This window comes from Schistocerca americana, chromosome 4, assembly GCF_021461395.2.
Source record: "Schistocerca americana isolate TAMUIC-IGC-003095 chromosome 4, iqSchAmer2.1, whole genome shotgun sequence".
NCBI lineage: Eukaryota > Metazoa > Arthropoda > Insecta > Orthoptera > Acrididae > Schistocerca > Schistocerca americana.
In genome coordinates, this window is record NC_060122.1 from 264,927,987 (window position 1) to 264,953,970 (window position 25,984).

Genomic DNA, 25,984 nt, shown 5'->3' on the forward strand with positions numbered 1-25,984 from the left:
TATATCTCAGAAGATTCATTGTGAGTAAACATTCGTAACAGCTTTAAAAACCTATAGATTTTCACATTCAACTACGTATATAAGTCTGCAGTTCCAGAGACGTTCCCTTGTGGCGCTGGTGCAGTCTTACACATAGGTACGTCATGTAATAGGGTTAACGAAAGAGTTGATAGTACCAAACTTGTACGCTCGATGAAATGGTGCAGACAGATGTATCGGGTAATACCGGTCTTAGGTTTTCTGTAGTCAACCCAGATCGCTTAGGACACATTCTGAGACGGTTCCTTCGAAACGGACGCGACCGACTTCCTTTTCGGTCCTAGTCTAATCCGAGCTTGTGATGGTTTCATCTTCCACTTGGTCCGGTTGTTTCCTGTCACAGTAGTGTGCTCGAAGTGAAGCGTCGCTGGTTTGCACGCGATAATTTCCTTCAATGTTTTCAGAGCAGTACATAATTTTAATATTAGCTGCCTCAACTTTTACTGAATTATTGCACTTTCATAATTTTTCTATAATTCTTGGGCTAAGTAAATAGTTTTGGTAGTCATATCAAAAGGAACATTCTTTACTCTTGGAATATTCCTACATGTACGTTATATGTATTAGCAATTGCGAATATGAACAACCATCAGCTGTAGAATGGAATGACGACAGTGAAAATTTGTACCAGATCCGGCTTCGAAACCGGATCTCCCGCTTATAGCGAGTGGTAGCCTTACCTTTTTTTTTTTTTTTTTTTTTCTTTGCGTTTGGTCTGGGCGGACATCACACCACATCTGTTCAAGTTGATCGTTGATTCCTTTACTCAGTTTTTTTTTTATTGCAGAGGTCCACCGCTTCTCTGACCGAACACGCTGAGCTACTGTGCCGGAAACCATTAGGCCATCCGAGCACAATTTGCGGCTAGACTCAAACTTCCTTATATCGTCAACCATGCGTCGACAACCTATACTCGTACATTGCAAACATTTCCTTGAAAGCCATTTGCTCATTGCCGGCGGATAAATAGGATATGGCAGTGCCTGTGTTATGCATACATGTCTAAAGGATCATTGGGTCTGGCCGTGAATCGTGTTCGGATAGCCAAATGGTAAGGCGACAGCTCGCGATAAGCTGGAAATCCGTGTTTGAGTCCCGGTCCGACACAAATTTTCACTGTCGTCATTTGATTCTGCAGCTGATGGTTGTCCATATTCGAAATTTCAAATACATTTAATATACAGGGTGATCAAAAAGTCAGTATAAATGTGAAAACTTAATAAACCACGGAATAATGTAGATAGAGAGGTAAAAAATGACACACATGCTTGGAATGGCGCGGGGTTTTATTAGAACAAAAAAAAAAGTTCAGAAAATGTCCGACAGATGGCATGGGACACCAAAACTGCTACCGTGACGGGTGAGAGGTACGTCGATATGTTACAGAATTGCATCATCCCCAGCCTGGCTGATAAACACGTGCTGGAACGTACGATGTTTATGCAGGATGGCGCACCACCCCATATAGCTAGACCCGTGAAAGATCTCTTGCGCGCGTCGTTTGGTGATCATTGTGTGCTCAGCCGCCACTTTCGTCATGCTTCGCCTCCCAGGTCCCAGACCTCAGTCCGTGCGATTATTAGCTTTGGGGTTACCTGAAGTCGCAAGTGTATCGTGATCGACAGACATCTCTAGGGATGCTGAAAGACAACATCCGACGCCAATGCCTCACCATAACTCCGGGCGTGCTTTACAGTGCTGATCACAACATTATTCCTCGACTACAGCTATTGTTGACGAATGGTGGTGGACATATTGAGCATTTCCTGTAAAGAACACCATCTTTGCTTTGTCTTACTTTGTTAGGCTAATTACTGCTAATCTGATCAGTTGAAGCGCCATCTGTCGGACATTTTTTGAACGTTTGTATTTTTTTGGTTCTAATAAAACCCCATGTCATTCCAAACATGTGCGTCAATTTGTACCTCTCTGTCTATATTATTCCGTGATTTATTCAGTTTTCAAATTCATACTGACTTTCTGATCACCCGGTATTTGATAACGGCTGTAGTCGCCGCAGTGCCTATTTCTTTGGAGACGCATGCATTCTTGTCTAAACGAACATTGCATCTTAAGTCCGACTAACACAGACACTGCAATATCATCATCCTATATGTGTTCCGAGTTGAGGAACGTTTCTTCAGACACTGCCGCTAATCCACGGAGAGCATGAGCAAAGTAAAGATATGCGTGTGTGCCTGTATCCATCGCTCGCTTTCCGCTGCGATAAGAAGCGTGACCTACGCAAACGGATGTATACTTTGCCGCCGCCATGGCGCGTCATAAACCTACCCTTGATAGTACCGACTAACCTCTCAAGGACGTAGGCTCACACCGTCCTCGGAGTCTTCGCCTCTCCGGCCGTTACCAAAACTGAGTCGCACTACATTACCGGTACTAAAATCAGCGTGTGCACGCCCTTTTCAGAGTCGACGTTTTCAGCGCATGACATAACGATACAGGGGAACTGAATGTTACACGTATGTTTGTCCGAAAGCGGTAGAAGTAGTGGAACATTTTGTCTCGGCGACAGCAAAGCGCCAACGACCAAGTTGTGGAGACCGAGTTAGACAGTTATACTGAATGATTTTTTTTCTTCTGTGTGAGAGCAATGGGAATCCAGCGAAGCCGTGTTTCGGAGAGAAGTGGACAAGTAGTAAAAGTGGCTGTTGAAGACGAGATTTTACATCAAAATGGATTGATGAACACATCACTTGCGAGCCTTAGAACTTCATCTGAATCGTTAGCCAGTATTCGAACATTGGTACAGCCCTAGCAATGTTTGGTTCACGATTTCAAAGCGTAAGTATCTCACTTGCACTGCATCCTCAGTTGAAAAACCTAACAGACTTCGAGCTGTGATGAGCCGGTTAAAAATGGACAATTTGTTGATGATTATACACAAGAATATTCTATCTGGATCGTTCTTTATTTGCTCTAACTGCCATCGTGAGATCAGTAACTTAAAATTTCAATGCAAAGTATTTCGTGTAACAGTAGATGATCTTAACGAGTTAGCGCTTGTACTCCGTACAGTGATGTACTATTTGACGTTGTACGTTGTACCGATTATTTACATTATTACTGATTAAAAGAAATGAAGTGCGATCCAGATAGAATTTTTTTTGTGAAGTGCCTTATGGTCGCAGACATCTACAAAGATTTTCTGTCTTGCCTTATCAGCATTGCTAATTTGTTACAAATCATGTGCTTTGGTGACCTCACTTCCTTCTTAAAACATCTAGTCCAGAATGTATGTGAAACAATGCACGTAAACCAATGTCGAACTGGAACAACTGAAGAGACTGCACGAGTTGTTATTAGCCAATAATGAATCTTTAATTGACACTGCTTGCGAGTAGTATTAGATCAGGACAGTCCAGAGCTGATCTAAATGCCATTAGAATAAATCACTATCAACTGTTGTACGGGATGTACAATCCATTTACGTAATAAATAACCTCTCAAGAAGATTGGAATTTTGAAAACAGGCTAATCAGTCACTACACGCATCCCATGTAACTGGTAACGTGAAATTTTGAACACCCATATAATTTATGTAGACTCACATTTACGAAAAACGAATTTAAATTTGATACAAATACTGTGCAACGACTGTTACCAAAGTGCGTGTCCACTCACTAAAGCTGGTTTGTAGCACAGAAAGTTCTGATACTGGTATGTAAATATGAAATTAATATCTTTGTGTCATCTTCATTAAATGTCATTCATCTGTGGCTTTGCACAGGCCTGACACTTCAGACTCTATAGTACCGTTAAAATATTCGCCCTTTCATTAAAATCTGCTTCTGTAGCCGTCAGTAACTCATTCTTATTTGATAGCGGTCGACACGAACGTAGCTAGTTCGAGTCCTGACTATGGAGAAAGTTTACATTGGTAGTATTTGGTTGGAAAATGTCGAAAGTTGGTGGCTTACAGTTTTCGATTACCTTCTCACTTAAACAGATGTTACAAGACAAGTGTTCCGGAGTACGTAGATTATTTTCTCCCAAAAATGTTGGATCCAAAACGAGTTAATAAATATGGCAGATGAGGGACTCGCGGAAGTAAAGCTTTTAGTGTGGGTCCTGAGTCGTTTTTTGGTAGCTCAGTCGACAGAGCACTTGCCCACGGAAGGCAAAGCTCCTTGGTTCGAGTCCCAGTCCGACACACAGTTTTAATTTGCCAGGAAGTTTGAAGAAGTATATAGCTTCCTAAAATTTATATCTCGCGAAATGGCCACATTCACAAATTAGATAAATTATGCAAAGCCGTACCGACCATTTTTCTTCTGACTCATCATTAGTACCAAACAAATATTAGTAATACACCACACTGACGAATGGAGATGAGAAGAAAACTATTCTTGACAATTACACCACAGAGCAGCTCCTTGAGAGAGCTCTACGTCGCTATGCCCTGCCATTGTTTTATAGAGTTAATCATGGAGCGTAGTGGTCGTCTCCTTAGTGTGTAGTGACTTGTTAAAAACTTCGTTTCAGTATTTTCAACAGAGAATGGAATATCTGAAATGTTAACATTCTCGCTGTCGACTGCAATCATTGTTTATTTCCCATGCCCACTAATGGCCAGTATACAGTCTCCCATTGTCAAGCGGTAGCTAATGCATGAGGACAAACAACCAAGCATCCCAGCCACCAGCATATGGCGGGAAAACGTAAAACTTACAAGTGGTTTTTGTGTTGACACGACCGAGAATAACGCCTCCACATGCACTAAATTGCTGACTTTACTGCCTGTTTGACGATTGCCGGGTGCTTTGATTACTTTATAGCAGTTGACTGGCACTGGTTAATGTTCACATTTCTGCCACTGGTTTTAAGCAGTTTTATACGAATTTTACGCAAAACTATATGTCCGCCACGTGGACGCTATATCGTCTCATCAAATTTCCACTTAAACTCCGTTCAAGCAACACTATCTGCAAACTCGGTTGCAGTGTTATTGTCACCGCTACAGCTTCCTGTCACGTTGCACTACCGAGCGTCCACCGACACATGCTCCATACCGTCTCCCATCGAAAGTTTTGCCGACAACCCCTCCAGATAACTAAATCTGTCCCGATATTTAACCATCCTATCACTATAAATCTCACCCAGCCATCCCTTCTCGCATCGAGGCTCACTCTTCCCTCAACAGCTTTCTGTACCGCTTTTCCTCTTCATACTGCTTCCCTTCACACACCCCATACACTCCTCCTCCTCTGTCTTCCCACACAACACTTACCTTCAGGTTCAAAGGCACTACACAATAGATCTGTATACTTAGACTCACAACCCTACACTCCTCGAACCGCCTCCTCCCACAGAAAAAAAGAGTACTCCAATCCAATCCTTCAATTTTTAGTGAAAGTACTGTGCTGCGTTTTAAAAAGTCATGGATTCTGCAATGAGTTTTAAATGTATTTTTGTCCTTTAGTTTCACCTTTTATTTTCGTAGTCTGTTTGTATTTAAATTAAGAAACAAGATATTCAACAATTTAATTTTATGTAAAAACACACAACAAATCCATCTTTTTGATAGCTTTTTCAAAAAAAACTTTTGTAAGTACCACACTTTTTAATTATGTTATTTCGTGTTCATATATATTTTAAACCTCTTGAGGGAAAAGCAGGAACAAAAAATGCAAAGAAAATTCAAAACCAAAACATGAAATAGTGAAGTTCATATTCTAAACAATAAAGTCTAAGTAATTCATGTAAATAAAGACTTATATTTGAATTACAAATTGTTGAAACTAAAAACAACGGCGAAGAAGAGTACAACAGATTACAATCATCAATGTTAAACATAGGTAATGTAAAAGTAACGTATCAAGCCAGAAAAGGGATGAAAATACAGAATGCAGTAACAATCGACAATATTAACAGGACATAAAATACTTATAATGCGTGTTTATAAGCAGAGACAAATGAAGCCTCGGAAACATATGAACAGAAAAGAAACCAAATGAATAATTTAATAAAAACGTAGTGACTCCTGCGAAATATTCACTGCTAATGTTGATCACGCTATTCACAGGAGGCAGAACACACTTTTTAAACTTATGAAATACGTGAACAAATCAAAAGGTACTGCAAACATTTATGTAAAACAGAAAATCAGTGGATACAACATTATAGAAATTTGTAACATAGTGAAGAAGGTTATAGTATAAAAACTGATAAGAACTCTGCAAGTCAAATAGACATAAAAGAATTTAAAGGAGCCATGAATGTAAGACAAACAGAAAGCTGCTGGCCTACATGCAATGAATAGTGAAGTAATCAAATGTGGAGGAATCATTTTGGAATTTTGCTTTCTTTGCTTTTTAAATATGATTTGAAAGAACTGTCCCATATCTGTATTTAAGAAAGGCAATAGGAAATGTATAGGTAATTGTAGAGGAATACATTTACTAAAAACAGGTATAAAATTAACAGCAAAATTCTTAATCACTGTCACTACCACAATAATATCACAACAACAAATCAGGCTTTAGGAAAGGATTTTTGTGTAATGATAATATGTTTAAAATAAAACAAATTATTGAAAATGTCAGAAATTTGGTTTAGAAACATGTTTAGCATTTATCAATTTTGAGAGAGTGTTTGATAATGTAAAAAAGACCCTTTTTGTGGAAAATATTAGAAATGAAATGTTTTTCTAAACATCTTATTAATACTATAAAGTGTCGATGCATAAATTTGACTACAGTTATAAGTTCAGGCTCGAAAATGTCAGATAAAATTTTAACAAACCATGGTGTTTGACAAGGGTGTAGTCTATCATCCACGTTATTTAATATACAAATTGAAGACCTACTTATAAAGTGTAGAGATGAAATACAGTTATGGGTTAGGGTTTCAAATAGGATCTTTTGTACCACTAAATACTCTGTTATATGCTGATGATCAGGTAATTATTCAGGAAACAGACTATATTTTACAAAGGGTAGCATACAGATTGGGCCAAAATGAAATATATACTACAATTTAACTATATCTGAGAATAAGACAAAGATAATGGCTGCCACCTTCAGTTCTGCAAGGTTACAAAACTTACAAAAACAGTTCACTATCGTATTTGCAATCGTCGATTAACGATTTTACATAAGTTCTTTTAGCGTACCCTCAGAGTACAGGTTATGAAATTTTATTTTTGACTTGAGTATAGCTGCTCTAAATTCTGATCATTGCTTTCTCGAAAATAATAATCAATCAGAAAATCTTAGGACAAATATCCCACTTCCATCATCTTAGTCTTAACTATCACAAAGACATCGAGAAGATCGTTAATAAATTTTAAGTTATCTGCAGAACATCTGGAAGGACTTTTGGAAGGGCAACAAGACAGAAAACGCAAATTACATTCTATATGTTATGGTTGTACCTACTCTTGTATCTGGTTGCAAATCATGCTCAGTAAGCAAATATTAAAAAAATCACATATACAGGCAGCACATCAGAAATTCAGAGACTTGTAATGGGTTGTAAGAAAATTGATAATATAAGAAATAAAACAATAAGATCAGATTTAAAAATCCTTTCAGTTAAACAAGACAGAAGAGAAAAAAAATAAAATGGAAGGATCATGTTGATAGAACAATAGAAATTAGATAACAAAGAAGGGAAATTGCATTCCTTCAACTGCAAAGAGAGAACTAGGAAGGCATTATAAGAGGTGGATGGATCCTAGTAGCACCTATTCCTCGGAATGAGTCGATGACGAAATTTTATGTTTGCCTGCCATTTCGTCGTAGATGGGCAGCTATTTTCTTTACCCATGCACGTAAACTAAGACTACACGATGGAATAATGGCCAAAACTGGCCAATTGTGAAAAATGAACAATAATTACAAATACCTGACAGTTAGCTGGAGAGCGATTGTGAATTTAGCGTAAAGAAAGCTTCAGATAGTAGTTTTTATTGCCTTGATCGCATTTAGGGACACTGGATTACTAGTTTTCACAGGACAAAGCTGCCATCTTTAGATATGCAAGGTTACAAAAATTAGAAAAAAACAGTATTGTGTCGTAGCTGTAATCGTAGATAAACGATTTTACTTAAGTTCTTTTTGATGTACCCTCAGTGAATTTTATTTTACTTGATTATAGCTGCTCTAAATTCTAACCATTCAGAATCAAAATATTTATTTTTGACTTGAGCAGAGCTGCTCTAAATTCTGACCACTGCTTTCTCGCAATGTTATTTTACGGTTTCTCACGTGTGTCTAGCTAGGATTGATGTTGTTCCTAGCTAGGCACACGTGACAAGGCTGAAACGTGTTTTATTATATTTTTGACTTGAACATAGCTGCTCTGAATTCTGGCCATAGGTTTCTAACAATGTAAGTTTAGAATTTCTCAAAATTACATTCTGATAAAGACACCCTTAGTAGGTGTCGAAACCTAGGTCAATGTACCAAATAGTTATTTACAACAGGTTGGCTGTATAATTCCTATGTTGGAAAATTATATAACGTTACTGAGAAACAGCCATGTTTAAAACTGTAACGTAAAATTACCTTCATACAACATCAACGCCTGCTGAAAAGAGAGAAAAACATTAAAAAACAAGACCGTGTCCTCATGAAAACACAGAGTCATACAGGTGTGTCACATCAAGAATGCCGCATGTGTCCGAGTTGAAGGCCAGTTATCATTTGGGCTTATAGAGTAATACGGATAAGTGTCACCAGATGGCAGCAGTCTCATGAATAATAGTAATTATTTTTTTCGGTTTTTTAAACAATACATACGAATCATTTAAAAAAATAGCAGAATGTCAGCCATGTAATAATTTCAGTTCTTTTTGAAGTATTTTGAATGACTGTAGTATCTACCAAAAGGGAAGTGATCGAATATGAATTACTAGAGGTGACCGTGTTATGTGAGGACGTTTGGGCTTATATACGGTCCCGTGAATGACGCAGTTCACGGAACCGTGCAACAACCACGCAGTCAGCGATTGCAGTTAGTGAAAGTTGCATTTCTCTTTCCACACTGGGCAAGCTGTGCACACCAGATGCGGAGTTTTGGGCTGCCGTCTGAGGCGAGCGCTGCCGATGAAACCGTTGGCTAGCGCAGTGCCGGGTTATCTCGCGCATTCCGCTGACTAGCCAGCACAGTACAGCACAGCGCCTCAGGGCCACTCGACGCCGACATTCAGTCGGCGCGCCGTCCGGTGCCCAGGGGGCAACGGCGGCGGCGGCGGCGGCGGCGCATACATCAGCAGTCAGCAGCCAATCAGCCGCCACTCCTCCGGCCACGCGTAATTACTGCGTAGGTTGCAGACGCACAAATCAGCGCCGGCGCCGCAGCATTCCCGTTACAACCTGTTGGGGAAGGCGGAGTTCCCAGCGCTCAGGACGGTAAACACGGGCCTAAGCTGCGGGCTCAAGGTAGATGCCGAGGGACTCTCACCGAGAAAACAATTTGCTCTCGTCAGTTTCTTTTCCTACGTGCACAGTAATTGGTGCCTCGGTCTTCATACGTTTTGTGGAATTGCAGCTCGGTATCCTCCTTCATCGGCTAGTGTTCGGTAGGTCTTAATAGGCGAAGCGTTGCGGTCGTTTGTGACGACCTTTATCTGTCACAGTTGCAGTGTTTCACATCAACAATGACTTAAAGTTTCATAGTTGATCAGATCTGAAACGGTTGGGAAATCAATAGGCTCTGGACCTTTTTTTTTTTTTTTTTTTGCAAGATTTAGGACTGCAATGAATCACAGAAACGCAAGCATAGGAAAATGAACATTTTCTTATCGGTTGAAAAACAAACAAATCTGCGTTGTTGTTCTCCTTATATTTGTTCATTTTGAAACGGTCTTCGGCGTATAGGGCCGTCGTCAGGAAACAAGTGACTAGCGTTCAAACGGCTCTAAGCACTATGGGACTTAACATCTGAGGTCATCAGTCCCCTAGACTTAGAACCAATTAAACCTAACTAAACTAAGGACATAACACACATCCATGCCCGAGGCTGGATTCCAACCTGCGACCGTTGGAGCAGCGCGATTCCGGACTGAAGCGCCCAGAACCGCTCCACCACAGCGGCCGGCGACTAGCGTCCACAAGCGACACTAGTGTGTAGAAACCAAACATTACAGACAATGATACTATCAATACATAGTATATTCGGTTCGTAACATTAGCTGCGAAAGGTCAGATCGAACGCGCATCACTCATGTTATGCACCAAGCATATTAAATTATAATGTTAAATTGCTATTTACGAGATGGATGGCTTCACACACAGTACATCACGAAAACACGAAATATTGAAATGTGCAAGTTGTATGAAAACAATACAAATAGACTGTGGGAAGAATCATAGTACAAATAGCTTCTAGAGCTGTGGTTTCCAACTTTTCTTAGACCATTACCCCCGAGTGCAGTCAGACATTAGCGAGTAACCCTGCCCTCCCTCCCCCCCCCCTCATCCCCCATTGTCCGCCCCCTCTCCACCACATTATCAACAACCTTGGCACATAACTAAACTGTACAATGAAAGACTTTTCTTGGAATAGGCTACTTTAATTTTTAAAAAGATGAAAGAGGAATGATATTTAGTGTGTGCGTGTGTGTGTGTGTGTGTGTGTGTGTGTGTGTGTGTGTTAGAATGAATGACGAAGGTATTGGTGGTGCATCGCAAAAGTTATCCACAACTCGTCCTCGAAAAGGAAAGCTAAGTATCCACTGTGAGGGTAGACACTTCTTACAAAAAATGCTTCCCCTGCATAAATCCTGTCCATTGAGGCACTTGCTTGACCTGCACACTGGAACCCATTTAACATCAAACAAGTTCATATGTCTGCCCTTTACTTACGGTTCGTAAATAACTACCTCCGGCTTGTGAACCGCTGTTCTAGAGTGTGTCACAGAATATGATTATTGCATGTTTTTCCTTTCTTCTAGGGCACAAACCATGAAAACAGTCATTTTACACCTCTTTATTTTTATAACACGAACGAATTACACACACTGCATGCGAACGGGAAGCGATTCAACTTAATGGGAATAGCTGGAAATTTGTGTCAGACTGAGATTCGAAGTCGGGTCTCTTACTTATAAGATTTCGATTCTGCAGGCACTTTCAATCAAGACACAAAGGAATTAAAGACATTACCTGCCAGTTGGTATTGATTTAAATCAATGGAGGAAGTTGAAAAATTGCGCCAGAGAAGGATACGAACCTGGGTCTACTGCTTACTAGGCACATGCGCTGATCACCGTGCAGCGAAAGGCAAGCAAGGGTTGTCCACGCAGTTGCGACGATTACTGTGTTGGCAGTGGTCAGCGCATCTGCCTAATAAGAAAGAGACCTGGGTTCAAATACCACTGATTTAAACCAATGCCCACTCGCAGCCAGTACCTGTTCATAGTACGTGGTGGTCCAAAAGAAATATATATATATATATATATATATATATATATATATATATATATATATATATCATCTTGCAGCTCTTTCTATTTTTGATTTCCACGAATTATGTCTCATTACAACAGCAGCTATTCTATTTTATGCAACTTCATTATATAGCATCACCTAGTTTCCCAAGTGATTTTGTACCCTTTAATTTCCGTTTTGCTACAGTTATCGTGACTATATCAAATTTCTTTAATTTTAATTAATCTAATTTAAGTCTAGACTTGTTGTTTAGCCCCCTTACAATCCACGTACCTACATTAATTGTTTGTGAAGCAGCAGGTCTTTTGACCTTTTCTTACCTGGTCCGTCATCTTTCAAGTCCGTCTGGTTTTCTCTGTATGTGAAGTATACGATTAATGGTGGATGTGCTCTGAGTGGGTTACCAGCCTTTAGTAGATTAAGTCACGTGATGGGGCAGCCACTAAGAGGCCTTATAATCATCCCGGCTTTTATCCGAGGTTTCTTTCCGCTAGATGAGCTGCTCTCTCCACCATTTCGGAGTCTCATCTACGCTGGATTTAATCCCCATTCTGGAATAGGTAGGATTGACTCTTCCGCAGGTTGCACCATATTGAAGCTCCTCTTTTCCGCCGTCGGTGCAGTTGATTTCTTCATTGTCAGTCCGACAAGGGGACTGTTTGATTCCTACCAACATTGAATCAGGTCAACCACGGGTTCTTAAAGCGATGTTACTCCTTCCCTTCCTCCTTTCTGAAATGGGCTTAAGATCGGCTACAGCGCGATTGAAGATTACGTATTTTGAACTTGTAGCCTGGCACTAGTCCATTCAGCCATCAGTTCAAGCAGTTACCAATAAAAAAGCTTTTTTTAGCTTTGATTAGTCCTTCAAAATGGTAAGCATCTAAGAAAGAAATTGGTAATATTTTTCGCGACATTTGATTTCTTTCCTATATTGTGAGGCAATAAATGTCCTTAAAGTGTTTTGTTTGAATAAAATTTTTATTACGGTAAACAGATCAGAGACCTGGAAGAAAAGCATTTTTCCACACAAGCTAATCTTGAAACAGTGTGAGTCGTTTTTAGTTAATGTCGGTAATTTTTAATTTAAACCATCTTTGAACCAAAATGTACTTGATAAGGCAGCTCAGTAATATGAACTACTTGCGTAAGTTGAAAACAGTCGCCAAGAATAAACAAAACGGGAAACTAGAGTTGTTCCCAGGTTAGTTTTTGATATTCCGTCGATGTAGTTCAGTGGCTGTAGTTCCCGAAAACTATTTATTTTTCCTCAGCTCGTCGTGCTGATACTTTCCCCTTTGCTCGCACCAGGTACTATAATTCGAAATGTTGACGCTCTGTTATTGTTGGAATATGAGTTTAAAGTCATCGTGTCTATTCCGCGTCCCGGCGTCTGTATAGTTTAGTTGAAGATTCTTTTCTGGAAGAAAGAACGAAAAAAGCTGTAGAGCTTTATGGCCAAGAACTTAATGCATATGGTAATGATTTCTCAATAGGCGAAACATGACAGAATAGTGACGTAAATTGCAGGTGTGAACAAATATGATTGTGATGTCAGTTAAGGGGACTGAAAATTCTAAGAAGTTTCATAAGAAAAGATAATAACCTACAAAGAAGGTCACACACAAAATATTTTAACCATTTTCTCGAGTCGATCAGGAACGCTTACTAGGTAAGATTAAAGGAAGAGAGAGAAAAGAGTCGAATAGGAGATAAACGTATCATCAGAAGATTGTTCAATCAATGTGAGGATTTCAGATATACCACAGAAATGGTCAATCCTTCCAAAGGATGATACTACGAAGAAGGCGATGTGTAACATGTAGAGCTTTCCTCCAAAAAACCAAACAAAGATCCGAAAGTCCTCTGTCAGTCAGGAAACGTTTTAGACCCTCACCCCACACCCTTTTGAATTCGCGTATTTAGCGAGTGCCTATTTTGGAGGAATTTAGGAATATGCAGAACAGTATCAACAAATAATTATCTTCTGGGGGGAAATCCGCGAATGAAGCGGGAAAGAGTTGGGCGGCAATGGCAGGGGAAATATTATTTTAAAGAAATATTTAAATGACATGTAACAACGAGAAATAAGCGTTACGAAGAATTTGTTTCCTGAATATGGTAGTTTCGATAATCTACCAGACTATCAGCCTCAGAAATAAAATTTGTCATTTTCAGCTTTCTATTTCCTATCGCTTAATTTAGATTTATTTAGGAACCATTTTCCTCAAATCGGCATGATGTTTTCTGGTCAGTCATATGTTAATTAAGATGTTAGGAGCTCTAATAAGACGGGTACAATATTTACTACCACGCCTGTGATCACTGTCAGTAAATACTTGTCCCTAGGGTCGCGTAGCGACATTTATTGATGAGTATCTCCAAAATGATGTATTCGTTTCACAGAAATACACATTGCATACTTACTCAGACTCGTAGTAGCTCTTGCGGGTTACGCACGTTTCTCACGTAAGGAAGGAAGGAAGCTCACCGGCTGGACGTAATCAAATGTTCCGCTCTTTCCCGTTCTAGTTACGCCCCGACGCTGATTTTCACACAGTATTAAATTTCAGCGCCGCATCAGCTACGTTCAGCTCGATTAAACGTCCAGCCATTGTTCTCGTCTTCCTCATGTATTCTTCAACAGGACCAATGACAGGGGCCCCAATTCGTCTTGCATTCCATACACTTATAAACAATGTTCTCTTTTGCCAAATTATGCGTGTACATGTTTCGCTAAAGGCGCAGTCGCAGTAACTTGTGTGGGATAACTTGCTAAAAACAATGACTTCTCGTCTATGTAATAGTCTATAATTTTCTCCAGTACTTTGGAAAAATAACCTATTATATTTAAATCTACAGAACAATGTTATTTCACATTTCTACAGTATCAATCAGTTACGGACAAACAATGAGAGAGAACCTGGAAAGAACAAAACAGAATAACACGTAATTAAATTGAAATTACGTTTCAAGGCATGTATGTGTCACCGGTTACCATTGTAACAAGATAAACTGCTTCCCTCCATTAAAAAAAAAAATAGTTCCCAAACGAGGACAAGAATAAAACAATAACCGTACGTCTAGCAGTACACGAAGACGATATAATGCGTGGTCACGAAATTATTTCCTTACAAATTAATAAAGCTTCAGGGATGTAATTGACACCAGAACATACGCGAACCTGAAAATTTCGTTTTCTCTGAAGAAACGCACTTTAGAACATTCATCAATGAAAAGTTCCTATAACGGTCTCCCCACCGTTTTTTCGATCTACGTAAAATTATGTCACGATTAAGTTTTCAGTTTAGATTTTGATATGGCCACACAAGTGTATTTGTAGGATGTTCGAATAGAAGACAAATCTTCTTGTCCAGAAATCGTTTCAGAATTCGTAATGATAAACTAAGGAAATCTCAGCACCTTATGATGGAGCAGTGGAGTTCCGAAACGTTAGTTTAAATTTTTTCAGTTGCGTCAGGAGAGTCAGTGAAGCGTTTCTCTTAAGGGTTGTCTTTGGATATTAACGTAGGACCGCGGCTACGGTCCTCTGTGAGTGGTTCGAGACTCTTTTCGTCAAACGACCGGAACAGCAAGGTCACATTCCTTATGTCTGGGTGTGAGGTTACGAAAATGAGATTTTAGAAGATGTCATGTGTATTGAACTTTTTTTAAAATTTGTTGTGGTGTCTGTTTCTGTGTCGATGTGAGGCTGGGGGTGATGCAAATTAAAATGTTGAATTGACGGTGAATTGTCATTCTGAGGAACTTTGAAACGTCCCCTTTGGAAAATTATGAATGACTATGCTCATAAAACCTCTTACGTTATTTGATTTTCAAACAGCTGAGCAAAACTGAACGTACTCAGACATTTCTCTCTTTACTTATTCTGATCAACATTAAATTGACACACAATATTTTAAGCGCAACGCAATCTTTCAATAATCCCCACACAAGAATGGCCCTGACTAACAATGATCTATACCTTTCATGAATCACTTACCTCACAAAAATCTTCGTTACTCGAACTACTGCTGTACAGCGAGCGCCAATACTGCCAGCTAAATAAAAGATTCTAACTACTGAAGCACTAACTACTGATAGGCATAGTTAGCAAATGAAAGATTTTGGTAGAGAATAAACAATGTATTTACCTTAATAATGTTCAAAAGTCATCATGATATATATCAATTCATGACATCCATCTTTACAAATTTCCTTTTTCTGGCGGACACACGTCCAGATCGTCCGTTCTCAAAACTCTGCCATCTCTCTACCCACATCCACCACTGCTGGCGGCTCACCTCCAACTGTGCAACGCTACACGCTGTTCACATTCAGCTGCCCAACACTACAATAGCGAAAATTCCAACAATGCAAACCAGCCACAGACTGCATAGAGCACAGTCACTGATTTTCATACAGAGCGCTACGTGGCGTTACCAACATAAAAACCTAAACAGCCTATTTACAACTTGTATGTGGAATCGCTTGGAAGCTGTTCTGCGGAACGGATGAATACATGCTGTGAAGACTGTGCCCGCGCACAAATTTTTTTTGGGATTGTTCCTGGATCATGACATAAATTTTCGGCATTTTAGATAACAAACTACGGCCTTCTTGTTGCTGGATGTCGTTTGTATAAACTGAATATATGTTGGACCCCACATTAGGGCCTTGAGGTGCTCTGGCTTCTATTGGCCTCGACTCGCTGTTCTGTTTCTCGATTAATACGCAAAATGTTCCGCTTGTCAAAACCGAGGAATATTTACTAAGTGCTGTGAGTAGTTGAATATAATTAATTTGTAAATGAGACCTCGATTCCACACTTTATCGAAAGCTTTTGATGTCAAGAAGCACAGTTCAAGCGCTGTGTTTGATGAACTGGGCTGAACCAATGTATTTCCGTGACATAGTATATGGGAAATCGGGAGACAGAGCGTGGATGTAGCTAATCCTGCCCTGCCTTAGGTAGGATGATGAATATGGCAAGATTCCATGGTCGCTAATGTAGCAACTTATTTGACATCCAGAAAGAGAATTGTTATTGTTCCTCATGTAAAGGTTACATATCACTCGGGCAGTATATAGTGACAATCGGCCGCCAGCGTAAACAAATGAGGACTACGGCCGGTAGAAGGGAGAGGTGTAGGTGGGGGGGGGGGGGGGGGAGAGGGGGTCGCGAGCCACTCCTCCCTCTCTCAGGGCAGCCAGCCTACACCCGTGTTCGGTACTTCTGCGAAAGCAGAAACTCCGAAGCATAGTGAATGCCGAAACTAGTGAAGACATCTGTTGCTACGAAGTGCGCAACAGTTATCAGATATATTATGAAATTACAAAGAGACACAACTTTTGATAGAAAACCAATGTAATTAAATATATGCAACATTTACGTTTTGCATGAAACGGTTTGACGATTTATTTTAGTCACTTTCAGTCACTCCCGGGGGTGCTGGTATGTGAAACTGATTTATCAGCTGTGTCCGTGCGGAACGATCTTTCATGTTCCACTGTGTCTGTATTAGGAGAGTCCTCACTGGAGCCATTAGCACATATTATAATATCCTCAGCTGCAGTTATTACGTCATCACACCTGCTGTAATCATGGTCCACCTCTTGCACTTTTCTGCAGTACTCTTCCCAGCGGTTTGGAGTAAAAGAACTGAGGGCATCGTGTCTCAGTTTCTTGAGATTTGCTGCAAACATGTCGCCAGAGACGTTGTTCTCCCTCTCGTACCGTTTAATTTTCGCGCAAGCAAGCTCAGTTACATTGAGGTCGCAATTGTGTACGTCAGGCGAACCACGGTGAGGCCTGCACTCTTAGCTATTTCATCTGCTACATCCATCTTTTCACTCTGTTTATTCGCCTGCGCCAGAGCAGGCAGTTAAGCGTTTGTCGTGATGTCTTTGCATTTAACTTTCCTTTATCGCAGCCATTGTGTCATAGCCACCCTTGGGTAATATTTTTATGGTGTTTTGTCCACCTGCCGACAGTGATACGATGCATTGTCGATAACAGTGACAGAATTTGGCGGAATGTTTGGGAGCACCATCTCCGAAAACCACTTCGCGAAATTCTCAGAATTCATTTGGCCATGATAATCTCCTTGCGCCGATTTCGCCCAGAACTTTAGCTCCTCTTGCTTCACAAACACGCTTTTCGAACCAACACTTGCCATTTTCATCCTTCTGGAGGCGCTTCAACACGCCATAACACATCTTGTGGCCTCCGTCATCATTTGCCGCATCTCAGATTGCTGTCAACTCACGACTCCTCAAGATAAAAAATGTTTTGTTGATCTTCTCTGATTTTCCTCACGTGTGCAAGGAAACGAGGAGAACAATGTCACCACGTTCTAGCAAGAGATTTCGTTTGTTCGATAGGATTTCCAAACGAATGCCATCGACTGAAATAAAGTCTTTAATGAGGTACTGCCTTATCTCCAGTTCGTCTTCTTACGCAGCTCTGGAAGAAGTTTTGTGACGTTAGGAAATACTCTGTTGCCTGTAGAACTCTTAGATGGTATTCCTTATAATCAGCTTACTAAAGTCGTCGGCGTTTTGAGTATCTCTGCGTCTCTTCCTAAGTGAAGCAACATAAAAATAACGTAATTCGAATTCAGCAGCTTCCTAGTTGGAAGCATTCTTGAATATAAACAGCTTTACACTTGTACAGTACAAATTAGGACTAAAACAGACATTTTCTTTCCTGGAGTATCATGCGATTCGCCTGGACGGGAGCTTGCAAAGTTTCTAATCCCCTCTAGGGTTCCTACAATTTTGGCGGTGTAAGTGGCAGCTCTCATACGAGCCTGAGTAATAGGGTGTAGCAGCTTTTTGCTTTTCTTTTCCACGCAGCAGCACTCCAGCACATTATGCATCATTTCCATTTTAGGGGTAAGGGGAATCATACTCGAACCGCGTGATGGACCTGCAGTAGCGTCTTCACTCTTCTCAGAATACAAGACAAGCAACAAATAATGCAAAACACAAGCAACGCAAAACACGACGAAGAATACACGAGGCATTCGGTAATAGTTAGCAGTGCTATAAAAGCGGTGGGATAGGTCCGACCTCAACCGGTAACTTCAGCAAACGTAGATCAAAACACTCCTACCTAAAACTGCCACGATATAGTATCCGAACAATACCAACAGCGTGCAGAACTCCCCTCTGTCTTATAAAAGAAAGCGTGATGGCGACGAAGATGTGACACCAGTCGGAGATAAACTGTAGCTACGATAATATTTTCACTACTTAATCTTTATATAACATTTTTTTTAAAAAGTTGTGTGGAGCTGAACAGATGAAGCATGAAACGTACAGATCTACGTAGTCCCTTAAATTAATTTCCAAAAAAAGCTTTTACACTGCACCAACAATAATAGAATCCTACTTATTGCATAAGATATAAAACGTAGACTGGCAATGGCAAGGAAAGCGTTTCTGAAGAAGAGAAATTTGTTAACATCGGGTATAGATTTAAGTGTCAGGAAGTCGTTTCTAAAAGTATTCATATGGAGTGTAGCAACGTATGGAAGTGAAACGTGGACGATAACTAGTTTGGACAAGAAAAGAATGGAAGCTTTCGAAATGTGGTGCTACAGAAGAACGCTGAAGATTAAATGGGTAGATCATATAACTAATGAGGAGGTATTGAATAGAATTGGAGAGAAGAGAAATTTGTGGCACAACTTGACTAGAAGAGGGGATCGGTTTGTAGGACATGTTCTGAGGCATCAAGGGATCACCAATTTAGTATTGGAGGGCAGCTTGGAGGGTAAAAATCGTAGAGGGAGACCCAGAGATGAATACACTAAGCAGACTCAGAAGGATGTAGGTTGCAGTAGGTACTGGGAGATGAAGAATGCCTCTGAGCACTATGCGACTTAACTTCTGAGGTCATCAGTCGCCTAGAACTTAGAACTAATTAAACCTAACTAACCTAAGGACATCACACACATCCATGCCCGAGGCAGGATTCGACCCTGCGACCGTAGCGGCCGGGAGATGAAAAACCTTGCGCTAGATAGAGTAGCATGGAGAGCTGCATCAAACCAGTCTCCGGACTGAAGACCACAACAACAACAACACTTATGTCATCGGTGTAAATGTTCGAAATATCTGTTACCAGTTACTTTACTTTTGCAAATTCAGCACGAGTTTGGTAACAGATATACTCATGTGGTTTTCAGTGAAAATCGTACAGTGAAATTTGTAATCATAGTAGTACTGTACACTGAGGTGACAAACTACATGGGATACATTACAATATCGTGTCCTGGCGTAGTACAGCAACTCGACGTGGCATGGCCTTAACAAGTCGCTGGAAGTCTCCTGCAGAAATCGTGTGCCATGCAAGCTCTGTAGACGTCAGTAATTGCGGAAGCACAGCCGGTGCAAGTTTTCGTGCACGAACGGACCTCTGGATAGTGTCCCATGAATGTTCGGTGGGATTACGTCGGGCGATCTGGGAGGCCAAATTATTCTTTTCGAATTGTCCAGAACGTTCTTCAGGTTAATCGCTAACAATTGTGGCGTGGTGACATGGCTCATTGGCATCCACAAGAATTCCATCGTCGTTTGCGAACATGTTGTTGTTGTTGTGGTCTTCAGTCCTGAGACTGGTTTGATGCAGTCCTGTGCAAGCTTCTTCTTCTCCCAGTACTTACTGCAGCCTACATCCTTCTGAATCTGCTTAGTGTATTCATCTCTTGGTCTCCCTTTACGATTTTTACCCTCCACGCTGCCCTCCAATACTAAATTGGTGATCCCTTGATGCCTCAGAACGTGTCCTACCAACCGGTCCCTTCTTCTTGTCAAGTTGTGCCGCAAGCTCCTCTTCTTCCCAATTCTATTCAATACCTCCTCATTAGTTATGTGATCTACCCATCTAATCTTCAGCATTCTTCTGTAGCACCACATTTCGAAAGCTTCTATTCTCTTCTTGTCTAAACTATTTATCGTCCACGTTTCACTTCCATACATGGCTACACTCCATACAAATACTTTCAGGAACGACTTCCTGACACTTAAATATACACTCGATGTTAACAAATTTTTCTTCTTCAGAAACGTTTTCCTTGCCATTGCCAGTCTACATTTTATATCCTCTCTACTTCGACCATCATCAGTTATTTTGCTACCCAAATAGCAAAACTCCTTTACTACTTTAAGTGTCTCATTTCCTAATCTAATTCCCTCAGCATCAGCCGACTTAATTCGACTACATCCCATTATCCTAGTTTTGCTTTTGTTGATGTTCATCTTATACCCTCCCTTCAAGACACCGTCCATTCCGTTCAACTGCTCTTCCAAGTCCTTTGCTGTCTCTGACAGAATTACAATGCCATCGGCGAACCTCAAAGTTTTTGTTTCATCTTCATGCATTGTAATTCCCACTCCGAACTTTTCTTTTGTTTCCTTTATTGGTTGCTCAATATACAGATTGAATAACATCGGGGATAGGCTACAACCCTGTCTCACTCCCTTCCCAACCACTACTTCCCTTTCATACCCCTCGACTCTTATAACTGCCATCTGCTTTCTGTACAAATAGTAAATAGCCATTCGATCCCTGTATTTTACCCCTGCCACCTCCAGAATTTGAAAGAGAGTATTCCAATCAACATTGTCAAAAGCTTTCTCTAAGTCTACAAATGCTAGAAACGTAAGTTTGCCTTTCCTTAATCTATTTTCTAAGATAAGTCGTAGGGTCAGTATTGCCTCACGTGTTCCAACATATCTACCGAATCCAAACTGATCTTCCCCGAGGTCGGCTTCTATCAGTTTTTCCATTCGTCTGTAAAGAATTCGCGTTAGTATTTTGCAGCTGTGACTTATTAAACTGATGGTTCGGTAATTTTCACATCTGTCAACACCTGCTTTGGGAACATGAAGTACACAAGTGGCTGAAAATGGTCTCCAAGAAGCCGAACATAACCACTCCCAGTCAATGATCGGCTCAGTTGGACCAGAGGAACCAGTCCATTCCATGTAAACAAAGCCCACACTATTATAGAGCCAATAATGTTCCTGATATACATCAATGACTTTCCCAGTAGTGTTACTCATGGTGAAAAAATTCTCTTCGCTGATGGCAGCAATTTTGTAGTCACTGAGAAAACAAGAGAACTCCTTACCGAGAAAGCAAATGAAACCCTCAAGGAAGCTTATGACTGTTAATAAGCAATAAAGTGACACTGAACATAAAGAAATTTATTGCCATGAATTTCAGTTTGAAGAGTAAAAATGGCGATGTTAAATTAGATGTAGATGGCACCTCTATAGGCAGTGTAAGAAATGCAAAATTTCTAGGAATGAATATAGATTCTCAGTTGAAGTTGTGTGAACACACAAAGGTACTTGCAAACAGGATGTCATCCGTATGTTATGCCCTTAGAATCCTATCATCGGTGTGTAAAATGCTGTGTCTTTTAATTACTTAATATTCATATGTACACTCAGTTCTTAGCTATGGCATTCTCTTTTGGGGAACAAATGCACAAAATATGAACACAGTTTTCAAACTCCAGAAATGAGCCATAAGAATAATAACCAAAAATACTAGTCGAACTGATTGTAAAGATCTGTTCAAAACAATGGGGATTTTAACTGCTCCATGTGAATACAGTTACCAGTGAGTTGTACACATCAAAAATAACATTGGTAATTACTGCATAAACAGCTCTGTCCATGACCATGCAACAAGAGATAGACTCAACTCACATTTACCAAGAAAAATTAAACATAAAACAGCATTTTCTACAATGGAATAAAACTGTACAATAAGTTACCAAAACAGATTAAAGAAATTGCAAAAATAGATTTATTTAAAAAGGCAGCTAAAAAGTACCTGTTATGCAATACATTTTATACATTGAAGGATTACTTAACTAAAACAGAGTAGGGGTTTGATAAAAAAAATGTTATACAAATAAATAACAATAATGATGATTATAAAATATTCAACATTCCACATAACACCTATGTGTTTTTCCTTCTTTTTTACTTTCTAGAAATTCTTAGCCTCAAGCTATACGTAGCACAATACTAATACCTCTTCCTCTTTCTGAGCACAACATCCCACTCATTATGGAGGGATGCTGACTCAGTTTTTCAGGATAGCAAATGGGAAGCTGCGGTACAGAAAATGGTCCAGAGATCACCTGTGTGTGTGTGTGTGTGTGTGTGTGTGTGTGTGTGTGAAGTGGTATGAAACAATGTGTGTATAGTGTGTGCAGTGACTGATAGTGAGATATGGCTGAACAGTGTGGCATTACATTATTTGATAAGTTATTGGTAAAAAAGTATTGTATACCAGGTGTAAATCTAATGATTTATCTAATGAAATATACGTGTATACGAATTAGCTTATTTTAAATTGATCTAAATTTGTAAATACTTTGACATGTCCTATACCCTTGTAAACGAGATCTACGCATGAATAAAGCTACTACTACATCAACAGCTTACACAGTGCCTTCTTACCAACTTGGGTCCATGGCTTCGTAGGTCTGCGCCACACTCGAGGCCTACCATCAGCTCTTATAAACTGAAATCGAGACTCATCTGACCACGCTAGGGTTTTACAGTCGTCTGTTGTCCAATGAATATTGTCAGGAACCCAGGGGAGGCGCTGCAAAGGTACTCTCGTCGTTCGCCTGCTGCTGTACCTCATTAACTCTAGATGTCACCGCGCTGTTCTAACGCATACGTTCGTCGTACGTCCCACATTGATTTCTGTAGTTATTTCAAGGGATGTTGCTTTTCTGTTAACAGTACGCAAATTCCACTGCTTTCGATCGTTAAGTGAAGGCTATCGGCCACTGCGTTGTCGTGGCGAAGCCTGAAATGTGTTTTTCTCGGAACACTCTTGATACTGCGGAACTTGGAATGCTGAATTCCCAAAAGATTTTCGATGTGGAATGTCCCATGCATCTAGCTCCATCAACCATTCCGATTTCAAATGCTCGTCGTGCAGTAATAATTACGTGGGATACTTTTTCACTTGAAAGACCTGAGTAAAAGTGACAGCTCCGCTAATGCGCTGCACTTTTAAATCGTGTGTGCGCGATACTACCGCCATCTGTATATGTGCACTTCGCTATCCCACGAATTTTGACAGCTCAGTATACACTCCTGGAAATTGAAATAAGAACACCGTGAATTCATTGTCCCACGAAGGGGAAACTTTATTGACACATTCCTGGGGTCAGATACATCACATGATCACACTGACAGAACCACAGGCACATAGACACAGGCAACAGAGCATGCACAATGTCGGCACTAGTACAGTGTATATCCACCTTTCGCAGCAATGCAGGCTGCTATTCTCCCATGGAGACGATCGTAGAGATGCTGGATGTAGTCCTGTGGAACGGCTTGCCATGCCATTTCCACCTGGCGCCTCAGTTGGACCAGCGTTCGTGCTGGACGTGCAGACCGCGTGAGACGACGCTTCATCCAGTCCCAAACATGCTCAATGGGGGACAGATCCGGAGATCTTGCTGGCCAGGGTAGTTGACTTACACCTTCTAGAGCACGTTGGGTGGCACGGGATACATGCGGACGTGCATTGTCCTGTTGGAACAGCAAGTTCCCTTGCCGGTCTAGGAATGGTAGAACGATGGGTTCGATGACGGTTTGGATGTACCGTGCACTATTCAGTGTCCCCTCGACGATCACCAGTGGTGTACGGCCAGTGTAGGAGATCGCTCCCCACACCATGATGCCGGGTGTTGGCCCTGTGTGCCTCGGTCGTATGCAGTCCTGATTGTGGCGCTCACCTGCACGGCGCCAAACACGCATACGACCATCATTGGCACCAAGGCAGAAGCGACTCTCATCGCTGAAGACGACACGTCTCCATTCGTCCCTCCATTCACGCCTGTCGCGACACCACTGGAGGCGGGCTGCACGATGTTGGGGCGTGAGCGGAAGACGGCCTAACGGTGTGCGGGACCGTAGCCCAGCTTCATAGAGACGGTTGCGGATGGTCCTCGCCGATACCCCAGGTGCAACAGTGTCCCTAATTTGCTGGGAAGTGGCGGTGCGGTCCCCAACGGCACTGCGTAGGATCCTACGGTCTTGGCGTGCATCCGTGCGTAGCTGCGGTCCGGTCCCAGGTCGACGGGCACGTGCACCTTCCGCCGACCACTGGCGACAACATCGATGTACTGTGGAGACCTCACGCCCCACGTGTTGAGCAATTCGGCGGTACGTCCACCCGGCCTCCCGCATGCCCACTATACGCCCTCGCTCTAAGTCCGTCAACTGCACATACGGTTCACGTCCACGCTGTCGCGGCATGCTACCAGTGTTAAAGGCTGCGATGGAGCTCCGTATGCCACGGCAAACACTGACGGCGGCGGTGCACAAATGCTGCGCAGCTAGCGCCATTCGACGGCCAACACCGCGGTTCCTGGTGTGTCCGCTGTGCCGTGCGTGTGATCATTGCTTGTACAGCCCTCTCGCAGTGTCCGGAGCAAGTATGGTGGGTCTGACACACAGGTGTCAATGTGTTCTTTTTTCCATTTCCAGGAGTGTATATGGAACTTATCGATGTGAATCGTTTGTTTCGATCGAACTTCAGACGGCTGGGGAGGTTTTCAGGATTTAATTCTACCAGCCCCACTACATTAAAAGAGAGTTCGTGTTGTGTCCAACGCCAGTAGTTGAGTACCGAGCATGGGAGCGCACCAGTTCAGGACACCGATATCTGGGAGGACCTTAGTTCACATCCCCGTCTGCCAGTCCAAATTTAGGTTTTCGGTGACTTCCCTCAGTCGCGTAAGACAAATGACTAGGAGGGTCCTCTGAAAAGGTTGTGGCCGATATCCTTCACCAACCACGACCTCATGGGGCCTTAAGCCTAAATAATTTCCCCTCCTTCTAATTGGATTTATTATCTTACTCAGATTTTAAACTTAGTTTCGCTAATCATAAAGGAAAGGCATTCTGTTTTCTATTTTGTGTTCATCGCCAACATTTATTTCTTACATTAATAGGCAAAAAAGAGTGTAGATGTGTAAGTGACCGTTAATTTTTATTTTACTGCGACCACACTCGTTTCATATTTTTATGCTGCAGTCTTATAGGTGGCAACTGATTTAACGCAAACCACGAAAACAGTTTATTGTGGAACTTACTTTAACCCTACCTGGGCATTTTGGTAACTATTATATGTGGTAATGAGATTGTTATACTATTTGTTGTGGCGTAGGTTAACAGCCACGCCACTCGGAAGTAGCCGAAAGGCACGCGTTAACTCACGCAGGCTAGAGATAGGTCTGAAACAGGATACGTAATGAATGCTGTAAAGAAAAGTACGTAGCTGCTGGAATACTTAGCTTTAATCCATCCTTGTTGTACATCGCTATTGACGATACAAGTGAGACTCTGTAGATTCAGGCAATGGCGCCTTGCTAGGTCGTAGCCATTGACTTAGCTGAAGGCTATTCTAACTATCTGCTCTGCAAATGAGCGAGGCTTCGTCAGTGTGCATCGCTAGCTACGTCGTCCGTACA

General features: G+C 41.3%; 1 protein-coding gene across 1 annotated transcript in view; it reads left to right on the top strand.

The window, feature by feature from the left end:
• LOC124613213 overlaps positions 1 to 25,984 on the top strand; it is a 446,582-nt gene that overhangs the window by 22,618 nt on the left and 397,980 nt on the right. The gene's annotated exons all lie outside the window — the stretch shown is intronic.